This window comes from Microcebus murinus, unplaced genomic scaffold (genome assembly GCF_040939455.1).
Source record: "Microcebus murinus isolate Inina unplaced genomic scaffold, M.murinus_Inina_mat1.0 scaf008_hap2_Mmur4.0, whole genome shotgun sequence".
Lineage (NCBI taxonomy): Eukaryota > Metazoa > Chordata > Mammalia > Primates > Cheirogaleidae > Microcebus > Microcebus murinus.
Window position 1 is genome coordinate 1,173,939 of NW_027438954.1, and position 6,967 is coordinate 1,180,905.

The 6,967-nt window shown below is 42.9% G+C and overlaps 1 pseudogene; it reads right to left on the minus strand.

Annotated features, from left to right (window-relative positions):
* Positions 1-4,385: 4,385 nt before the first annotated feature.
* LOC109730301 (uncharacterized) lies at positions 4,386-6,364 on the minus strand (annotated as a pseudogene).
* Positions 6,365-6,967: the final 603 nt, after the last annotated feature.

Consider the following 6,967-nt stretch of genomic DNA (forward strand, 5'->3'; position numbering starts at 1 on the left):
CACAAGGAATAAAAGAAGTCGGAAAACAGTCTGGAATTACATATCCAGCTACCCTATCATTCAAGAGCGAGATAAACCAGCAAACTGGTATTAACTGAGTAGCACCTAAGTGGACACATAGGTACTACAGTAATAGGGTATTGGGCAGGTGGGAGGGGGGAGGGGGCGGGTATATACATACATAATGAGTGAGATGTGCACCATCTGGGGGATGGTCATGATGGAGACTCAGACTTTTGGGGGGAGGGGGGAAATGGGCATTTATTGAAACCTTGAAATCTGTACCCCCATAATATGCCAAAATAAAAATAAAAATAAAAAAATAAAAAAAATAGATATAAAAAAAAGAGCGAGATAAAAATAATTTTCAGACAAACATGAGCTGAAATAACTTTTATTTATTTATTTATTTTACTTTTTTGTGAGACAGGGTCTTGCTCTGTCACCTGGGCTAGAGTGCCGTGGCATCAGCCTAGCTCACAGCAACCTCAAACTCCTGGACACAGGAGATCCTCCTGCCTCAGCCTCCCAAGTAGCTGGGACTACAGGCATGCGCCACCATGCCCAGCTAATTTTTTCTATATATTTTTAGTTGTCCAGCTAATTTCTTTCTATTTTTAGTAGAGACGGGGGTCTCGCTCCTGCTCAGGCTGGTCTCGAACTCCTGAGTTCAAACGATCCGCCCGTCTCGGCCTCCCAGAGTGCTAGGATTACAGGCGTGAGCCACCGCACCTGGCCTGAAAGAACTTTTAAACAGGTACCTCAAGAGGAAGAAAATTGTGCCCAGAAGAGCTGAGATGCAGGAACAAATGGTAAACAAAGAAACTGACTGAAATAAAATCCACTGCAAACCAGTATATTTTATCGGTGTAAATACAACAATTTCAAAAACCCCGGAGGTCTGTTGACAGAAGAGTCATTTGAACCAACATCCACTGAATTTCAGTGCCTGACTTTGAGTCAATTCATAGACCCAGAGCCCCTTAAGTGAAGAGAAAGTCAGGGAACAAACATAAACATATAATGTGAACCTTCATTCTAGTATCTCTTCAAGGAACTTGCGGCCAGTCAGTTAAGTATATTTGCACTGCAGAAAGGGAAACACCCAAACCTTTAGTGGTTACTGGCGATTGACTCTGCTCTGATGCCTTGGAATGCAGAATGCCACCATGGTCTTTCAGTCAGAGGGAGGCTTATCAGGGTCAGATGATGGACGAAATTTTGAAGAAAGTTCATCCCATCGTTGTTTCTCTAGTTCCTGAAGGTATTTGTGGACTACAAACACACGCGCACACGCACACACGTGCACACGTGCGCATGCGCACACATGCATGCACACACTTATTCAGAAACTGGAAGAATCTCCATGTTGCCTCGATAACCTGTGGAGTAAGAGCTATTGTGCTAAGGAGGGCTAAGAAGTCGCTAGATGTTCTCCTCCCTCCTCCCTACCAAGATACTAAACCTATTGTGATAGCAATATCACAAGCCCGTGGGAATATCAGAAATTTCATGCCACCACTAAAATACTAAAAGATGCAGAGGTAGTAATTCATATCTTATCCCCATTCCAATTTTAGCTAGTGCAAGAGATGAATGGACCTAAATACAACCAGGTGGTGACTCCACAGCAGTTACTTTCCCAGATGTGACCCCCTTACCAGAGCAAATCAATACTCTTTTCTACATTTCAGCAAGCAGAGAACATTAAAAGCACTTTGATTTCTTTAGCATAGAAAATTCTATACGCTTACTGTCCTGTAGAGATATATCATATTTCCATGTCTGAGCTCCAGTTTAGTCTTTGGAGATTTTAACCACACCGTCATCCAGTGGGAATTACTCTAGTCCACTCTGTTGATGACATCATGCTGACAGGACCTAGAGACGAGAAAGTAGCAGGTACCCTAGATACCTTGGAAAGACTCATGAGATTCCAAAAGCTTTGAGTTAAATCCTTTGAAATTACAGAAGCCTGCCACCTCTATGAAACCAGTAGGGGTCCAGTGACTTGAGGCATGGCAAGATAGTCCCTCCAATGTGGAGGCCAAGTTGCTTCAGTTTTCATCCCCTAGCAGTAGTGAGACACAATGCTTGGTGGGCCAGTTTAGATGTTGAAGATAAAATTAAATTTGCCACCTTTGTGTGTCCTGCTCCAACCCATTTTGTAGGTGACAAGAAAAATGGCTAGTATTCAGTGAGGGCCCAGAGTAAATGAAGGCTCTCCCATTGTCCCGGGCTGCAGTTCACGCAGATCTGCCACCAAGCCCTTATGACCCAGGGGATCCAATGGTGCTTGAAGTGTCTGTAACAGATCATGATGCCCTATGGAGTCTGTAGTAATCCCTGATGAGAGAAACCTGTCAGTGGACCCTAGGGTTGGAGCAAATTCATGCCTTCATCAGCAAGTAACTATTATCTTTTCTGGGAGACTGCTCCTAGCTTGCTACTAGCCCTGGTAGAGACTGACCAAGAGAAATCAGATGATCATGCGACCTGAGCTGTCCATCATTAACTGGGTGTTGACTAATCCACTAAACCATAAAGTCTAGTATAACCAGTAGACGTCCATCACTAAAGAGAAATGACATATACAAGATTTGGCTTTTATTCCTCCTTATGCTGCCACCTGTTTGTCAACCCACACCCAACATACGGGTTCATTGGGAGTTTCTTGCGACTTGGTGACTGGGGAGAAAAACTCTGTAGCCTGGTTTAAAGAAAGGCTCTACAGGGTGTGCTGCAACCTTGTGGATGTGGATTGCAGTGATATTACAGTCCCAAACAAGTGTGTCCCCGAAGTCCAGTGGGGAAAAGGAAATCATCATGGTGAGCCCAACATTGATAAATACATGTCACCGTCCATTCTCCCAAGAAGCACAGAGGCCTGAAGCCAAGATCTACACTGATGTATGGGCCATGGTTAATTATTGGGCTGGATGATCGGGGACTTAGTAGTAATAGGCTTGGCAGATTGGTGAGAAGGTTTGAGGAGGCGGTATGGGGATGGACCTCTTCGAATGGGCCCACAATTTGAGAATATTTTGTGTCCCATGTCAATGCTCACCAAAGTGCCACCACTGTGAAGGAGGCTCCTAATAATAGGGTGCATTCAACAGGACTCTCTGTGAAAACCACTCAGCCTCTTTCCCGGTGTTTGATCCACACTGGAGTGAACAGTCACATATAGACAGATCTCCTTTGGCACATATTCAAGAAACTGTCTAGGAGAGAGTGTTTTGCAAGTTTTTCTGACAGAAACCCCAGAAAGGAATACATTTTGTATTGTGTCCTGGAGAACACAAGCATGCATGCACACACGTACCCACACATATAAGCACACACATATAAGTAAGTGAAATAAAATTTTCACACAACAATACTTACCCTAACGACATGCAATGCAATCTAATATTTTCTATTCCATTTTCTTCTGGTTCACTTGTTTAATGTAGTCACAACCCACAAACTGATTTCACAACACATTCACTATAGTGTCGTAGGCAGCAACTGGAAAGATGTTGTTCTATGATATACACCTAGAAGTGGAACTGCTGCATCATAGATTATTGGTATATTTGATTTAATTTGTTTTTTCTAATACCTATCTAAATTCTACTGTCTACAGGGGTTGTGCCTTTGCTCTATATTCTCACGAACACCCAGCATTTTCTAAATCTAAAATTTTGCCCATCTCTTTAGAGTGAAATTGTCTATGAAGAAGAGTAGAAAAATACTACAGTAGCAGGAGGAAGAGGTAGACTCAACTGAGGCTTCTTGTTTGTTTTTTAACATGAGATGCACTAGGGAGATGCTTAAATGTTTACATTAATGATGTTGAGGTGAGGGAGAGACTAATGATTCTGAAAAGTGTCTGTGTGGGGGCAGAGTCAAAGTCTCAGAGTACTTGAGAAGGTGAGGCAGGATGGAATCCAAAGTACAAGTGAGGGGTTAAGAGGAGAAACATTTTCTCCCTCACATCCGGAGGAAGAAGTTAGCTTAAGAATTAATGTATGTTTAAAATGTTGATGGTGGGAGGATGAGGACTTTTGTTTGAAAACAGACACAGTGCCTGTGCTCAGGAGCTTACTGTCCAGCAGAAAAACGGAGTAAGTAATTAGAGGTTATATGTGCTTAAAGTGAACGTGGTGCTCTAGCAGCATTCAGTGAAGGATTTGACCTAGTGGCAGGGGTCCATGGAAGACTTACTAAGAAAATGATGTGTAAGCTGCAATGTGAGTGATGAGGAAGAGTTACTGAGGCAAATATTGGGAGAAAAGTATACTAGGCTGACAAAAGAGGGATCTTAAAGGAGAATAAGAGGATGAGAAAGTAAAAGGAAGTCAGTGTTGCTAGTCTAGAGATGGAGGAGGACCAAAGTTGACATGAAGCTATAATAGAGAGGTGGGTAAGAGTCACATCACATAAGGTCTTATAGACCCTGTAGGGAGTTTGGACTTAATTTTCAGTTAAGTGGGAAGCCGTTAGAGGATTTTAAGCAAGGGGGTAGACATGATCAGAAAAGTTCCCTTTAAAACATTACTATGGCTGCTTTTGGAGATTGCACTGGAGATGGGCCAGAGGAGATGTGGTAAGAACTATTTTTAGCCGTCCAGGTGACTACTGGATGGTGTTCCTTCACTGGGATGGGAGAAACCATAAGAAAAGGAAGTTTAGTGGAGAGGATCATGAGTTCACTTATGTTCATTTTGAGGTGTACGAAATAAATGTGTCTCAGTTAGTAATACTTTTGGCAGCAGGTACCATTGCAGATACCAACAGGGTACCCAAATAGGAGTGGCTTAAACAAATCATGGGGCTTACATTTTGATGAAAAAGGTCTAGATGAAGGTGGTTGTTGGAGTTGGTTCAGTGATTTAAAATGTCAACGCTGACATCCCCATAATTTTCTGGACCTTTTCTTCATGATCACGAATGCTGTTCAACACGTCCAAGTCCAAGGCAGGAAGACGGGTAAAAGAGGGAAAAAGTTTTCTTCTTTTGAAACTTTATCATTTTGTTCAAGAAGCAAAGCTAGAGTTTATTATTTTTCTAGGTGGAGACAGTTCTAGCGGCTTCCACATGGCCTTTCCGACCATAATAGCCCTCACTCCACAGGTTGGGGGACCAATGTGGGGATTCTGACAGCTGCTGAGGATGTCTATTCCAATTATGCCTTCCATAACTTCGGAAATACCTACAGGATGGGTTCACAGACCCACTGGGCCCACCATGAGACGGACCTCAGCTGAAACCCATGATCACCTGACCTCCATAAGCCCCTAGTCTGACTGGCAGACCACAGTGATGTTTTGGGCCCTCCGGAATTAGTGTCAGTTCAGAGCCCGTATTCAATAGTCCCCAATAGGTCTGACTTTTTCCTTTCCCCCAGTGCAGTTCCCCTTGTAAAAGGCTGTAGGCCTTTGGGGGAAAGCTTGGAAAAAAAGATCACAGTATTAATCTTTGGTAGTGTACTGGGATCCTTCCTCAAGAGGACCCAGCCTCCCCTTCACTGAAGGGGTTCTTGGCCTATAAACTGGCTCAAGTCTGGGAACTGATTGAGGGACCATGATTGTCTGTTCTCATGGTTCAGGCTGGATTTTTGCCACTTGGCCTGGAACTTTTTGATTACACAGTGGTTTTTTTTTTGTTTTTTTTTTTAATGGAAAAGGCCGGGATTTATTGCAAAGCAGAATATATAGCAAATTCCAAGGAAGGGTACATAATTTTAAAAAACAAATTTTTAAATGTAATGTCCTAGGCCACAGTCTCAGTTCCTTTTTGGAGAATTCCAAACTATTAGGGGTAGAAGAATGCTTTTCCTTTTTCCTCTTCTTTTTTTTCCTTTTTGTGATGTTTCCTCTTTTTTTATTTACTATTTTTTTCTTTTTTCTTTTCTTTCTTCTGATATTTTTGTTTCTTTTGTTTTGAAGTATCTTCTTCAGTGGAACTGGATGAATATGACCTTTTCCTCTTATTTTCAATTTGATTTTCTTTGCTTTTTTCTTTTTTCTTTTCCCCTTCTTCATTTATTCTTTTTTCCTGTAATGCCTGTAGTTTATTCAGTTCTTCATTCTCTTCATCACTATCTTCAGTGCTTGTACTGCTGACATCTAAAACTATGTCCCTTTTGGGGTCTACTCGGAGAAAATTGCAGCATTCAAAAGTCAGGTGACCAGGGTAGCCACACTTTTTTACAGCCTGCTTTAACACTGTCCTTGTTGCAACCTGGGACTGCTATGATGGTGGTAAGAGAGGTCGCTGGAGCCTTCAGCTTTCGAGAACGTGTTTGCTTCCTGTCGGCTACGCGGACAACACACAGCCCAAATGGCCTTTTTCTCCCACCCGCGATGGGGCACCTTCGCTACAGTCAGGGAAGACCCTGTAAGCCTCTAGCAATAGCAGAACCAAGTAGACCTGATTATACAGATTAAGTAAGAACTTATTAGGCTTCCTATCTATTTCACTTCTAGGAACACCATGATGGACTAGCCAATGCCATAAGTCTGTGAGAATCAGACTATTGTGATTGCTGCTTTGACTCTGTTGTCCATTATGATAACCACATCCACCTTGCCTTTGGTGACTGAGTGCCACCACATGGCCCCTGCCACCTCAAGATCCAATTACTCCCACTGCATTCAGGCTTTCCAGTTGAATGGTTGCGGCTCTGCCTGTAAGGTCTAGGCTACAGAGAAAAGTAATCACAGAGCTCTTCGAGGATGCTGGGGCTCCCCTCACAAATTTATTTCTCACAATACTGGTGAAATGCATGCCTTCTGGACCCTCCCAGTGTGGGTGAGTAGGTCTTAAATGACAAATCCACTCTACCATTCTAATCTCCCTATGCCTTTGAATCCTTCCCTCTACATTAAATCAAGGTGGGTCAGGCATTTCCAGTTCCCTTGCTGTGGGTCATCCTTCTGTCCATGTTTGAGCCAACCAACCACACAAGCTGTTAGAGCCC